Source organism: Cervus canadensis, chromosome 2 (genome assembly GCF_019320065.1).
Source record: "Cervus canadensis isolate Bull #8, Minnesota chromosome 2, ASM1932006v1, whole genome shotgun sequence".
In the NCBI taxonomy this organism is placed as follows: domain Eukaryota; kingdom Metazoa; phylum Chordata; class Mammalia; order Artiodactyla; family Cervidae; genus Cervus; species Cervus canadensis.
The window spans coordinates 64,813,650-64,829,745 of NC_057387.1; the positions used below are offsets into that span (position 1 = coordinate 64,813,650).

At 37.6% G+C, this 16,096-nt stretch overlaps 1 protein-coding gene across 6 annotated transcripts in view; it reads right to left on the reverse strand.

Annotated features, from left to right (window-relative positions):
* Positions 1-16,096, reverse strand: part of ST6GALNAC3 (ST6 N-acetylgalactosaminide alpha-2,6-sialyltransferase 3) — a 592,462-nt gene that overhangs the window by 327,054 nt on the left and 249,312 nt on the right. The gene's annotated exons all lie outside the window — the stretch shown is intronic.

Here is a 16,096-nt window from a genome sequence, read left to right on the forward strand (position 1 = left end):
CCTGAGCAAATGAAGTTGGGTCAGTATAAAGAATAAGGTTCCAAAGCATTAGATGCTCTGGAGTTTGGATTTTAAGACTCAGTCCTGCCATTTTGAGCAGATGTAACCTTGAGCAATCTGTATAATCTGTTCTTGTTTCAATTTTCTTATCTACAATGTAGGAGAATAATTTTACATAACTCGTAACTATTTGTGGGAAATTTTCAAATTCAATGATTCATTAAGAGAGTTACACACTGTTATGGTTAATTTCAAATGTCAACTTGCCTAGACCATGATATCCAAGTATTTGGTAAAACATTATCCTGGATGTTTCTGTGAGGTTGATTTTTGGATGCAAGTATCATTTAAACTGAGTAAAGCAGATTACTCTCCATAACATGATGGGCTTTATCCAAACAGTTGAAATCCTAATTAAACAAAGACTGACCAACTGCCTCTGGACTCAAACTGCAACTCTTCCTTGAGTCTCAAGCACAGTGAACTATTCCATCTCACCAGGCCTCCACAACTGCAGGAGCCAATTCCCTAAAAGAAACTGCTTTCTATATATACACACATCCTGTTGGCTCTCTTTGTCTAGAGAACCTTGACTAATACATACATCATGAAAAACACAAAATTAATTGGCAAAGATGGTTCAAAGCAAGAAAGTACTATCTTGATACATCTCAAAAGAAAAATCATAGTCATAATGATATAAGCCCTAAAGTTATTTGATAAAATTCAACAGGTATAGATACAATTTTAGAAAAAATAATTCTAAAAGCAATTGAGTTCTTCCTTAATATGGTAAAGAGTCAGGTCAACATTATGTTGAGTGATCAAACATTAGAAGCATTCTTTTAAAAAATTCTCTTCAGAAACTGTTACTTTTAATTTTTGATAAGCTCTGGTCAATGCAATAAACATTGGAAAAAAAAGTGAGAAAAAGATCATTTAAAAACATTGAGATTGCAGACTGGAACAGGCCAAAGGAAACTTCTACACCTTAACTAGAGTTCTTCAGTATAGCAAACAAATGCAAGACAAATATGTAAAATTAACATCATTTTTGCATACAAAAATTAAATGGCTATAAATATGATTTTAAACTTGTACTAAAGATAAGAAAAGTAAAATGGTTCAGCTAACATTTATTGGACTTCTATTAGATGCCATAAGAACTTTGATTAAAAGGTACATGTATGCTCTTTTTCAGAAAATTACTTAAAAATTACTTGTATAGATAATATATTCTTAATAGAGCAACTGTTATTAAAATGTCTGTTTTTATTAAGTTAACATATAATGCAATTCTAATCAACATTTCACTAGCATGGGTTGGTGAAGTTATTTGGAGCAAATATTCATTCTCTCTACTCTCACCTGCATAGGAGTACAATTTCCATTCCACTGATGTTGGCCTTGGCCATGTCACTTGCCTTGGCTTCATGGTGGGTGAAGTGTACTTTCTTGCCTCTTCATTTTGGGCTTGGCTCTGTGACTTACTTTTGGTCGATGAGATGTCAGCATATATGAAGTCAGTAGAAACTGGCAATGTGCCTCCAAAGTTGGGCTTAATCTCTTGCGCTTTTGCCTTTCTCATAAGAATATACTCCAGTTGGCTCAGAGTTCATCAGTGAAGAGTGATGCAGAAAGCAGACCTGAACCCAACTTGCAGACTTGAGAATAAGCCCAGTTGATCCCCCACTGACCCATAGAAGAGTGAGCAAGAATAAATGATTGTTGTCTAAGCCACTGAGTTTGGGGGTGATTTGTTACAAGCACTGTTATGCATATAGTTGTGTGATACAACCAAGAGTTTCTATTTTGTTCAACGAAATGATGTAGAGGTGAATTTATATAGATACGTGCTCAGTTGCTTCAGTCATGTCCAACTCTTTGCAACCCTATGGATTGTAACCCCCAGGCTTCTCTGTCCATAGGATTTTCCCAGCAAGAATACTGGAGTGAGCTGCCATGCCCTCCTCCAGGGGATCTTCCCAACCCAGGGATTGAACCTACATATCCTGCATCTCTTGGCAATGCAGATGGGTTCTTTACCTGCTGAGCCATTTGAGAAGCCCATATATACATATATGTGTGGACTATTAATTAGCCATTAAAAAATAGACTATTACTTAGCCATACATACAATGGAGTATTATGTGTATGGCTATGGACACACAATGGACTATTAGCCATAAAAAATAATGAAACGCTGTTATTTGCGGCAACATGGATGGACCTAGAGAATACTAAGTGAAGTAAGTCAGATAAGGAAAGACAAATATTATATGATGTCACTTATATGAGGAATCTAAAAATAGTACAAATGAATCTATATACAAAACAGAAAAACACATACAGACATAGAAAACAAACATGGTAGCCAAAGTGGAGGAGAGGGTATAACTAGGATTATGAGACTAACAGATTCAAACTGCTATACATAAAACACAGAAATAACAAGGAATAACACAGCAAACAATATTCAATATTTTGTAATAATCTGTAATGGAAAATAGATATAACTGAATCACTTTGCTGTATGCCTGAAATCAACATAATATTGTAAATTGACTATTCTTCAATTAAAAAATGGAAAAAAATTATGGGCAAAACAGATACCTTTCAGAAAAGTGTTTAAAATTAGTATGATCCTTTTCCTCTTCTTTCTTTTCTTTTTTTATTGTATCTATATGAGAAGATGGATATTAACTGAACCTACTCTGGTGATCATTTCACAGTTCATGAAGATCAAATGATAACAATAAATATATATGAAATAGGCTTCCCAAAACAAAGGGATAGAGAAGATTGTAGAATAGGATAATGATAAGTAGTTTAGTATTGTAAAAAGAAATATGCAAACTTTCACATACAACACAATTACAATTTCATAAATATGTGTACATAAAGAGAAAGAATATATAGAAAACGATTGCATAACAGCATATTTAGATGAAAATACATTTGTCTCAACTGTTTTGGGGAGAAACAATAAGACCCAGAAAAATATAACATTTGTGCACAGCATTTCCATGTACTAAAACTATGGTCAAGATAACTTATATAGGATATTTTGAAACTATCATAATGCTTCTGTGAGCACTTGTCTAACTCTGGCATATATAAGAAATGGGGAAGAGGCAATTTTTGAGGGAAAAAATAATCCCTCTCTTCATCCTCAAGTTTTACAAGCCTTTCCACAGCTGAAATGTGATTACTCTATATAAATGTTAGCTATTATTGCAAGAAGTGGTATGTGTGGTGGTCAAGAGCAGGAACTCTGGAGCCGGGGTATAACTTTCAGCAATGCCACTTAAAGACAATGTAACCTCTGGCAAGTCTTTTTTAACATTTCTTTGACCATTTCTTCACTGAAAAATGGGATGATAAGAATACCTTCTTATAAGCGTTGTTATGAGGCTTAAGTAAATTAGTACATGTAAAGCATTTAGAACAATGTCTGATACCTAATAAGCACCATGTGTGCTGGTTTATTATCACCTGTAACATCTCTATTATTACTGTTGTTATGTTACTGTTGCCATCTTTTGGGGACATGCTGAAAATATCGTCCCGTGAGCTTTGGGAAAGGTAAGTGAATGATAGTTAAGTGTTCTCAATCTAGCAAATATTATTAAACTTTATTAGAAAGAATTATTGGCAAAATATGATACCATATGGATCCACCGAAAAGCTGTTTACCTTGTACCTTTTATTCCCAAGGATTCCACAGATAATTTACATTGCCAAAAAGTGGTTTGCAGTATAATAAAAGAAACTGCTCAAGCATATGAGTATAGCTAGAAGGAATTTAAAAGCTCACACTGACCTCCACATGCATTCTTGGGGGAACTCTTGAAGAACTTGTATTTCAAAAACTTTTTGAGGAGAAGGCAGGAATTATTTCTGTTAATATAACACTAATTTTTCTCTGAAAGTATGTTGTGTTCAGTATGCAAAATTAAAACAATGACGTATTTGCAATGCATTTGTCTTATGCATCCCTTCTCTATGGAGCTGGACTAGTATATATTTTAAACTATTTTCAACCACTCTTTCTGTGGACTTCTTCCATCTCAGTTAATGACAATTCTGACCTTCCAGACACACTTGTCAAAAACCTAAATACACTTTTAAAACTAATTCTCTTATCTTAGAATAGTTTTAGATTTATAGAAAATGAGAGGGCAATGCAGAATTCCCATATGCCCCACATTCAGATTCCCCTATTATCAAAATGATATTTTGGCATGATACATTTGTTATAGTGAAAGAAACAATACTGGTAAATTACTATTAACTAAAGTCCATACTTGATTGATATTTCCTTAGCTTTGACTTAATGCACTTTTTCTGTTCCAAGATCCCATCCAGGATACATTACAGTTAGTAGAAATATCTTAGAATCCTCTTGGCTTTGGCAGTTTCTCAGATTTTCCTTCTGTTTTTTGCTTGTTTGTTTTCCCTACTTTTTTCTCATTAGACAGGGGTTACAGGTTTGGCGATAGAAGACCACAGAGGCAAAGTGCCATTTTCATCATACCCTCCTAAGGGAACATGCTACCAACGTGATTTATCGCTATTGATATTGACCTTGATCACCTGGCTGAGGCAGTGTTTGTCAGGTTTCTCCACTATAAAATTACTTTTCTCTCTCTTTCCATGTTGGACTCTTTGGAAGGGAGTCACTATAAGCTACCCACAAAGGAGTAAAAGTATATTCACTTCTAAAAGTGCTCTAAGTAATATATTTATCTAGACATTTAAATTCTATTTTTTGATAGACACAGAGTGTTTCGTGGAAAGATACTGCTTCAAAAATAAACTGCTTAATTCTAGTAATTTGTTCTAGTAAGTATAACACATGCTTATTGTATACAAACTAGAAAACGCGTTTAAGCAAAAGGTCACCTAAAATGTACCACTTCAGACAGTGCTGCAGTCCTCAGTTGCTCAGTCATGTCTGACTCTTTGTGACCCCATGAACTAAAGCCCGCCAGGTTCCTCTGTCCCTGGAATTTCCCAGGAAAGAATACTGGAGTGGACTGCCATTTCCTTCTCCAGGGGATCTTCCCCACCCAGTGATTGAACCATGTCTCTTGGGTCTCCTGCATTAGCAGGCAGATTCCATAGACCACTAAAGTTAATATTTTGAGGCACTATCGTCAAACCATCTTTCTATGTCTATATTTAGAGTTAAAATAATCCTCTACATATACTACTCTATCTGGCTTATTACCATTTCACATTAACAAAAATTAGTCTGTATTTTTTTTAGACTGAGTGTTTTCTTCTCTACAATTCCAGAGCCTAGCATAGTGCCCAGCATGTAGTGGCTTCAGCAAATGTGATCCAATGAGCTTTCTGACTTGAACGAATGAAGTCTCCATGAAACAATTTAATGGAATTTGCTGACAAAAGCAATCTTCCTCTCTTCCTTTGCCCTCACAGGATAACCAAAGTCACAGGCATAGCATCACCAATTTGTGGCCTTGGACAATGAGTTAAATCAATGAAATCATGTGTAGTTTGTAAGGACTAAAAGATAATGGTATGTGAAGTGTTTAAGCACACAGGCCCATGATTCCTTACCCCAAACCCAAAAGACTAGGTATATTTTGAAATTCAGAATTCTTCAGTTGAGGAGGATGATAGAGCAAATGTGTAATATATTATGAAACACCATGATTGGACACAAGGAAACACATTGTAGTCAAACAGTTGTATTTCCTATGTAAGTGAATAATCATAATAAATAGGCCAATTCCTTGTTTTATAATTTTTTAAAGTAGATTATAAAAATCCCTTGTGGCTGGACTCTAGAGGAGTCCCAGTTCCTTCAGCCTCAGTTTCTTACCATCTAGGGACCAACTTGTAAAATTAAAAGACCCACTAGCATTCAGGACTGGCATTTTGCATTTCCAGGAATAACTTTTTGTTATCTAAAGGCCAAAGATACAAATAAGCTTCCTTATCTGTTATCTGTGCCAGTTTTTATGATTTCCTTCCTAGCCCACCCTTTCACTTAGGGAAAGCTTGTTAAGGGCCCAGCTTTAGGTTGGAAGGGAGGAAGAGATTCTCACTCTCTGCTTTGCTGGACCCAGGCCCTGCCCTCCAACCTATAGGGTGGATATTACCCATCCCCTCAGTCACTGATGCTGATAAACTCCCAGGAAACAACGCCATCAGTTTTCCTGCTTATATCTCTCTTTCAATTAATTCTCAGTTTCTGCTGCCAGACGATTTCCCTTCTTTCTAGCAAAGCCAGCTGAGCATTAAATAACAGTTTCTATTTTATCCAACATGTCCTTGGGTTATAGCAGAGTCGTTAGGTTTTCTTAGTCTACCATATTGCCAGACCAGAACTCTTAATTTCATTTTTCTTTTAAATAAACAACCTATTTATTAAATACTTAAAATATTCTATTAGCCAGATTTTTCATTAACCAGGTATACCACTTCCCAAGCCTTATGGAATAATATTGATATAGGCATTATATAGTTATTTTTGAAATAAAAATTCCTTAATGAATATTTTTCTTTTGTAAGTCAGTCTTTGTAAGCCTACTCTGGAAAATGAGAAATCACAATTTGGTGCCATCTACTTAGTGACAAATTATCTTCCAGACACTGAATACAATTGTTTAGTTGAAATGACTCAAGTGCTACCTATTCCTAACAGCAACAGAATAAATTTGTTATGCTGAAATGTCAGTGCTGTCTAGGTAGTGTTGTTCCAAGATATTTATGACCGTATCAAACCTATTTGGTTCTCTTCCTCGTGTGTGCATGCATATGCTAAGTCATTCAGTTGTGTCTGACTCTTTGCAACCCTATGGACCATAGCCCACCAGGCTCCTCTGTCCATGGGATTCTCCAGGCAAGAAGACTGGAGTGGGTTGCCATGCCCTCCTCCAGTTTCTTCCTTAGTAAACCCCAATCTTAATTTCTTCTTTAAATAGAGTTCATTGTTGATCCTTAGCGCATTGTCTGGAACTGAACAAGGACATACTCGATATCTGGTGACTAAACTTCCACTTGATGAATAGTTTTGTGCCGGTCACTCTGTCAGGCTATTAGCTGGAACTTGAGAAAAGATGAACAAAAACTCTTAGCATTGGAGCCCCAGTTCTATGATCTTTTTCAACTTTAAATTCAGGGTGGCCTTTGTGGCTACCTTGCTGTGTTTTTCTTTGCTTGTCACGTATGAGGCAATTTGATATTTGAATTCCTGATAAGACTTTTTCAAGACTGTTAACATCACAATTGGCAGATGGCATCTTTCTATCTAAGGTAGGATAATGAATAAAATTCCCTTTTATCTTCCTGGGGAATCAATGACTACATTGAAAACTATGATAACACTGGATCTTTCCTCAATAACAGATGTGATTTGTAAAGTGAAAATCAATGTTTAGACTGATTATGTCTCTTAGCAATATGGAAGATTTCATCTGAATAATTACAATAAAAATATATGATTAATCAGTTGAGTAAGACTAGAAATTCAGTAAATAATGAGCCTTATTGGGCCATTTTTTGGCTTCACAATCTGGGGAAATCATGAGCTTCACACTTCTCCCTCAAAAGCACAAGCTCATTTCCTAAACACATGTCCCTGATCAGGGTGACATACAGTACACATCTCTGTGGACACCTGAACCAACTGATGGACTGACAGATATTTCTTCTTATGCTCAGCCTCCCAGCAGGTTTGGAGTATGGGCTTGCAAGGATAGATCCTCACATCCTCCAGGCAACCCCTTGTTGAAAGATGAGTTTCACAATGTTTGGTTTCTATTGCTGTAAAACATCTATCACATATAATGTATGTACCAGCTAGACTCTTTCCGTTCTGGATGACCCAGACATAACCCAAACCTGCAGACAAAAGGCAGGAATTTACTGGCTTCACACTCAAACCACAGAGGAGGGCAGGCTGGCTTCAAGAACGGCTGGTCTCCAATACCACTTCTGGGCATACACACTGAGGAAACCAGATCTGAAAGAGACACATGCACCCCAATGTTCATCGCAGCACTGTTTATAATAGCCAGGACATGGAAGCAACCTAGATGCCCATCAGCAGATGAATGGATAAGGAAGCTGTGGTACACATACACCATGGAATATTACTCAGCCGTCAAAAAGAATTCATTTGAACCAGTCCTAATGAGATGGATGAAACTGGAGCCCCTTATACAGAGTGAAGTAAGCCAGAAAGATAAAGAACATTACAGCATACTAACACATATATATGGAATTTAGAAAGATGGTAACGATAACCCTATATGCAAAACAGAAAAAGAGACACAGAAATACAGAACAGACTTTTGAACTCTGTGGGAGAAGGTGAGGGTGGGATGTTTCAAAAGAACAGCATGTATACTATCTATGGTGAAACAGATCACCAGCCCAGGTGGGAAGCATGAGACAAGTGCTCCGGCCTGGTGCACTGGGAAGACCCAGAGGAATCGGGTGGAGAGGGAGATGGGAGGGGGGATCGGGATGGGGAATAAGTGTAAATCTATGGCTGATTCATATCAATGTATGACAAAACCCACTGAAATGTTGTGAAGTAATTAGCCTCCAACTAATAAAAAAATTTTAAAAAAAAAAAAAAAAAGTGAAAAAAAAAAAAAAAAAAAAGAACGGCTGGTCTCAGTACTAGAGTACTGTCCAGGCCCTTGCTTGAGCTCTGCTTCTCTCAATGTCTTGGTCTCATTCTCTCTAGGAAACACAGCCACTGACAGCCAGAGAATCTTATCTCAACATCTCTTTCCCTAAAAGAAAAGAGCATCTTTCTCACAGCATTACACAGAAGAACAGTAAACTCTTGGAAGGGTTAAGAATGGTTCATCTGGGACCATGTGTCCACCCCTTGAACTATCACGTCATTGGTCCAACACTGGCCTGAATTTTCTGCTCACCACTTTAGTCAGAAGCGAAGGGATTGTTTTTGTAACGAAACAGTGGCAAGCGTAAAAGGTACTACATACACTTAATCAGGTAATTATATATATTAATCATTTTATTATGCAATATAGTTATATAACTGAGCAACTTCACTTTCACTTTTCACTTTCAAGCATTGGAGAAGGAAATGGCAACCCACTCCAGTGTTCTTGCCTGGAGAATCCCAGGGGCGGGGGAGCCTGGTGGGCTGCTGTCTATGGGGTCGCAGAGTCAGACACGACTGAAGTGACTTAGCAGCAGCAGCATATAGTCTATGTATGCTTGTCTTTAAGAAAGTCTTGTGACTTTCTTAAAGACAAACATTGTCCTTATATATGTGAATATGTATGTATTTTCTGTATATCTGTATATACTAGTTCATGAATATAGATGAATGCATAAATTGTACACATGTATTACTGTTTTGCAAGTAAGAGTGTAGGTTTTCCTTTTCCAGGGATCCCATTTACATCCCCAGATCATAATTACCCAGTGAATGTATCCTCCATCTTCTATCCCCAACAGTAAAATGCATTCCAGGCCGATTGGCCTACTTATTGCCCCCGCTAAGTCACGGCAGTTGTGTCTGACCCTGTGTGACCCCCTAGACGGTGGCCCACCAGGCTCCCATCCCTGGGATCCTCCAGCAACAACACTGGAGTGGGTTGCCATTTCTTTCTCCAGTGCATGAAAGTGAAAAGTGAAAGTGCAGTCGCTCAGTCGAGTCTGACTCTTCATGACCCCATGGACTGTAGCCCACTAGGCTCCTCCGTCCATGGGATTTCCCAGGCAAGAGTACTGGAGTGGGGTGCCATTGCTTTCTCCGCTTATTACCCCTACATATGTCTGATTTCCTTCTTTTGGAAAGTCAGAGAATCATGCAGGCCTATAGTAGTATCTCAGGAGCCCCATGGGCTTGGGGTGCCATGTTCAAGTCAGGGGTACACAGAATGAAGCATTATTAAAAGTGACCTTATATGTAGTTTTTGTGGCATCAGGACCAAGATATGAATACTCCAAGACTGCATAACCAACCAAACAATATGGGGAGCTGGAAGGTAAGAACTAAGGGTAAAGGAACCAGAGGGAAGTAAGAAAGGAATGCACAGTGTGAGGTGGTGGGGATTCCTAGCGCAAACATGAGTTCACTGCGGCTTCTGTGTAGAGCCCTTGGCCTATTGGGAGTGGTAGGAGCTGAAGGAACATGGACAGTTCACCTTCAGACCTTCTGCTTTAGCTCTTTTCCCCAACTCTGCTTTCTCTTCTTTCTCTATCCCATCCAAATCCTTACACTATGCATGTGTCTCACCTCCCCAACAAAGCCTCCTAGAATTATAACCCACAGCAAGGTCTGTCCCTCTCCTTGGGCAGTGGTGTCCTTGAGATTGCCTTGAGATCAGCCACTGTTTGGGAGCTGCTATTTCACAACCAGACTAGGAAACATAATCTTTTCTCCACTTAATAAATATATGTCCTCATACTTAGGAAAAAGATAAATTATCTTCCAAACAACAAATTCAATATGCACACACCAAAGAAGTCATCTTTGATGTATGTTAATTTAGTTGTTTCCTTTTCTATAACAATCTAATAGTTGAAAGTTATTTTACTTTATGGCTATACAAATGGAATGCTCAGATTTTAATTAACAATTAAATTGATGAGTTTTAAACTTCTGGAACATATATTTGCATATAATTGCTCTCAGTATACTTCTGTAAAATCCAAAGCTCATATTCCCAAAAACAGAAAGCCTATTCATGTCAACTTTAGTTACATGTGTACATTTATTTGAATGTGTCGAGTGTGTGCTTTTATTGCCAAGAAAGTCAGCTCTGTTTCTTAATTGTTGCTATAACTACAATTTGGGAAATTCTATTACAACATCAATATGGTATGCACATCTTTAATTAGGCTAGTATGGCCTGTCACAGCAACTGATCCTATGTATTCTTATTTAGTCTACTTGAGGTTTTAAAATGTCCTCATTTTTTAAAGAGACATATTTTGGCCTCATTAAATTGTTAAATCAATATACAGCCCTACGACTTGATTGCTATGTTCTAGAAATCCTGTTCCTCTTCACTTAGTGCATCTTTAGCACCATCTGAATAGGCATTCTTCCCCAAACACCTGAAATCCTCTGCAGTTCTAGTGTGTTAGGACTCTCTTATCAGATCTGAAGGAGATACCTGTCACCTTCCTCCCCATTACCAGGAAGATCTGGCTGTGGCATCCTATTGATCCCCAGAGCTTGACTCTCTTATCTGGTAGTTAATGCAAATACCTTGCAGGTTGCTTTCTCTGAGCAATGTCTTCACATCAGGTCACCAACCAAAAAGACAACAGATTCCATGGTCTAGAGATTACAAATAGAATCTAGCCTAGAGTTCATTCCCTCTCTTTCCTCCAGATCTGCCATGATCTCAACAGGGAGAAACAATGATTACCTGTAACCAAGTCCTGCAGCCCCTTAGTCTTTTATACCTTTTATTCTGCCACAAAATGAATCAGTAAAATCTGCATTAAGGAGAAAGGAGAATTCCCACGATACTGACAAGCATAGATATGTCTTTTTGAAACACATATGGGTGTTTTATGCTTTTTGCTATGTCCAAGGTCAAATGATAATTCAGGAACTGCCATAAAGCTATAGGTGGAGTTTCTCAAATTCAGTCCTATTAAAATAGAAGGTTGCATTCTTCATCAATAGTGACATGAGAGGGCAAGTGTGAGCAGCTCGGGGGGCAGGGATTAAAGAAGGGGTGGGACACAGGGGAGCTATAGGACCTATTGTAAAATCTAAATCTTTCCTGGTCTCAGCTTCAGTATGGCACTACCTCTTGGTGGTTGTCAGCTCAGACAAGTATTGATGAGGAATTCTGGGTTCTCTGGTCAGCAGGGGCTTCCTGAATTTCATCACTCACCAGGTTAGTTGACACTCATTTTGTTACTCTGCTTCTCAAGATTTCTCGTTCCCCAAATATAAGGACTTTAGCCTATATTAAGAAAGGGAAGGGGGACAGGGCAAAAGATGGGAGCCAATATTTAGACTGTCATTATTATTGTGGGATGGTTATTTTAATTCTTTCAATTTATCTCCTCTAGACTGGCCCTCATAATTTTCACTACATATTCCTTTTTTATGGATCTGGACCAGGAAAAGAAAATACTCCAACCATATGAAATGTGATGGTTGGATAACCACTGACTCAGTGGAGTTTGAGCAAAATCTGGGAGATAGTGAAGGACAGGGAAGGCTGGTATGCTGCAGTCCACGGGGTCACAAAGAGTCAGACACAACTTAGCAACTGAACAACAACATATGAAATATAAGCAAGTCCATCTATTTCTCTCTCTTGTGTTCTTTATACTTTTACTTCTTGTACTTCCTTGGGGAATAGATTGTTCAAAAACTAGGTGAATTGATCAAATGAAGCCAAGCTTCAACTGGGTATAATTTACTATATGAGAGTTCTTCATGACAGATTGTCATAGATTCATGAGACAGCTTATACTTCCACTTGTGCCAAGCCTAAAGGACCAGAACTCAGCTCACTTTTAAAGATAACAAAATAATCACAGCTTGCTCCCAAGCAACTCAGCTCTCTGGTGTCCACAAAATCTTCAACCTAATTCTGCCATTCCCATCCCGCATCTTTATTTAGACAGTAGTGGAGAGACATCCTTTCTTGTAAATATTTCTGCTCAAAAAATCTTAGTCTAGTGGCAGTAATGTCTGATTCAACTGAAACACTGGGCAATAAAACCATCATTGACAATGTCATGCTTGCAGCTGCTCTGAGCCTGGAAATCATTGCTGGCAAGTCAACATGTTCAAAAAATTCTTGGACATCTGGTGGTGTCTAGAAAGCATGTGCTTTCTTCTGAGAAACTTCTAAGAAAACCTCAAGGACCAAGATCTTGAAATAAATAGATCATCTTGGCAACCACTTAACTCAGCTCAGCCATAGCCATTGACTCTTTTTCCAGATTAGAATAGAGTGAATAGGAACACAGGAGTGTGTGGTTACCTTTGAAACAAAATTCAAGGGCCACTATTATAGCTATTTGCCCTAGAACATAAAATCCACCACTTATCATTTTTGCTGTATTACTTAAACTCCTGAAGAATTTTCTTTCTGAGTCTAATAGTCTAATGCAACTATCTCTGGGAAGGCCTGCACTTAAAGCCATTATTCGGTGAGGACCCATGCACAGAGCATTTGGGAGTAAGAGAATGAAGACTTGTGGTAGGAAGAGAAGAATTTTGAGAAAGATGAAATAACGAGGATGGAGGTAAAGAGCCACCAAATTTTGTCTTCCTCTCAATTTAGCCTTACAACTATCAGAGTTCAGAGGAAAATCTGTCATTCTTTTGGGGTGTTATACGTTGTTTTTCAGCTTCCGTGCGAAATTTTCTGCTTATTACTTGCACTAATGTTTCAGCATGGGACCTCCCTTTCTATCTTGCATAGGCTAGAGGAATAAATAACCTGTATATCTGCTGGTTTTTGCTTAAAATGAAATGTGCCTATTTCAAATATTTCTAGTTTATTTTATATAGGTTAATACACCATTGCTTTTCTTTTTTTCTTTTATTTCTTGCTGTTAAAGTAGATGAAATATTTTGTGTGATTCTTCATCAATTAATACCCTACTTGGGCTCAGAATGTACTTTTAACTTTTTTTTTATAAAATAGATATACAGTGCATACAATACGAAGACATATTTTACAAATGTTCAGAATGTGAACCACATATAACTTCCAGCTGATTCGAGACATAGGATGTTGCTGATATCTCAGAAACTCACGTGAATCACAAACCACAAGTTTCTCTCAGAGGTAACTGCTCTTCTCACTTATATAATAATTCCCTTGCTTTTTTTTCCTTTTCAGTTTTTACCTCCTATGCTAAGCCACTTCACTTCAGTAGTGTCAAACTCTGTGCGACCCCACCCCTGGGATTCTCCAGCAAGAACACCTCCTATACCTTTCCCTAAACAATACTACTTAGCTTTAAGTCTTCCTCTGATCTATAAATTGAATCACACTGTTTGTGTTCTTTTATTTTTGCATCATTTGCTCAAAATTATGCTTTTCTAAGATCCATACATATTGTCATGTGTGCCCATGCTAGGTCACTTCAGTTGTGTCCAACTCTTTGCGACCTTATGAACTGTAGCCTGCCAGGCTCCTCTGTCCATGGGATTCTCCAGGCAAGGATACTGGAGTGGATTCTCATGCCCTCCTCCAGGGAACCTTCCCAACCCAAGGATCGAACTTTCATCTCTTGGGTCTCCAGCGGTGGCAGGCGGGTTCTTAACCACTAGCGCCAGCTGGGAAGCCCACATGTTGTCACATATAGCTGCAATTTCCTCATTTCCATTGATTTAACCATTTAACCATTTTCCTACTAAGAGACATGTCCAGGTTCTAGAATAATACTCTTATACACGTCATCTATGCCTCCCACTACATGTGTTCATGCATGTCTCAACTGAATGCATGGATGATTAGAAATGCTGGGATGTAGAATATGCAGATCTTCTCCTTTACTAGAAAATGGGAAGCTGTTTTTCCCAAAGTAATTATTCCCTCTACTAGTATATGAGTTCCTATTGTTCCACGTCATCATCACCAACACTTGGTATTGTCAGATTCTTGATTTTTTGGTCAATCTGGTTTTTAGTGAGCATTCACCTCCTTGTGCTTTTTTATTCCTTCTCATTGTGGTTTTTAAATTTGCAAAACTTTAATTTCTAATGATACTAGGAACTCACTCCTTCATTTATTTACTGCCTTGAATCCAGATTCCTTAAAATTTTAAATTTCATACTCTAAAATTTTGTATTTTGGTGTTGTGCATACTAGGCATTTCATGACATAACTGATAAGTACAAAGCAAGAAAAAGAAACTCATTCATTGAACATCAGTTTAGAACTGGGCATTTCATGTACTTTGTCTTATTTAATCCTCATAATAACTTGCTGTGGTGGTTTAGTCACTAAGTCGTGTCCAACTCTTGCAACGCCATGGACTGTAGCCCGCCAGGCTCTTCTGTCCATGCGACTTTCCAGGCAAGAATACTGGAGTGGGTTGCCATTTCCATAACTTGCTAGTTGATCTTGTTTTTCTAAGTGTGAGAACTAGTACTCAAATCATGCCTGTGTGCATCTGTAGTCTAAAAACTCTTTCCAGTAATCATGTTCCCTCTCAAGAAATTACCTTCACAGGATCAAAATAATGATCAATATCTTGTAGCAAAGTCATTGTATTACAAATCACACCAAAAGAATTTCAAAAGTGGCTAGTTAATGTGAGTAATTAAATAATTGCAACCCTAGGTCAGTTTTCCTCTTAACACTCCAAAATCCAATCCATTATTATATAAACAAATGAAAGGTCCTTTGATATTTGGTGAGATTTCTCTCATGAGAGTAATTTGTGAGACAGTTCAGTCACATGCTTCATTTTCTACCCATGAGAGGCACTTGTGAAATGATTAACACAATCCAGTAGAGTTATAGAATATTAAATGACAGTCTGAAATAAAGAAACAAAAGACAAAAGTGAAACAAACTATTCTCTAAGTGATACATTTTTATATAAGTAATCAATTTATTAGGACATTCAACAAATTCAAGCAATAGACACTTTAAAAAAAATTAATTCAAAGCCAATTAAAGGATAAACATCAAGCAAGGCTCCTAAGAATTTATATGCTATTAATGGTGCCTTTTTCTTTTTAACTATAAAGTCTAATAAAAGCCTATAAATCATGCATATATAGAAACAATTTTCAAAGAATCAAATTAACCAGAAGCAATGACTCAGGCATGATATTGCCTACAAAAGGGGATGGACAAAGCCAGTTTTCAACATCCCTCACTGACGCTATGAATAATTCTTGGGATGGGAGTTGCATTCTGTGGGTAATTCTCTTCTCTAGTATTTTTGCAAAAATGACCTTTCAGTGGGATCTGATCCAAAATTCTTTCCAGTGATGTAGACACACTCGTGATTTGTACCTTTGTCACCAACAAATTCCAAAGGCTTGGACTTGGCAGCGATGACTATTAATCTCACACATCCCACTCCATGGAAACAAATAGTGAAAACAATTATATTAATCAGTTCTATA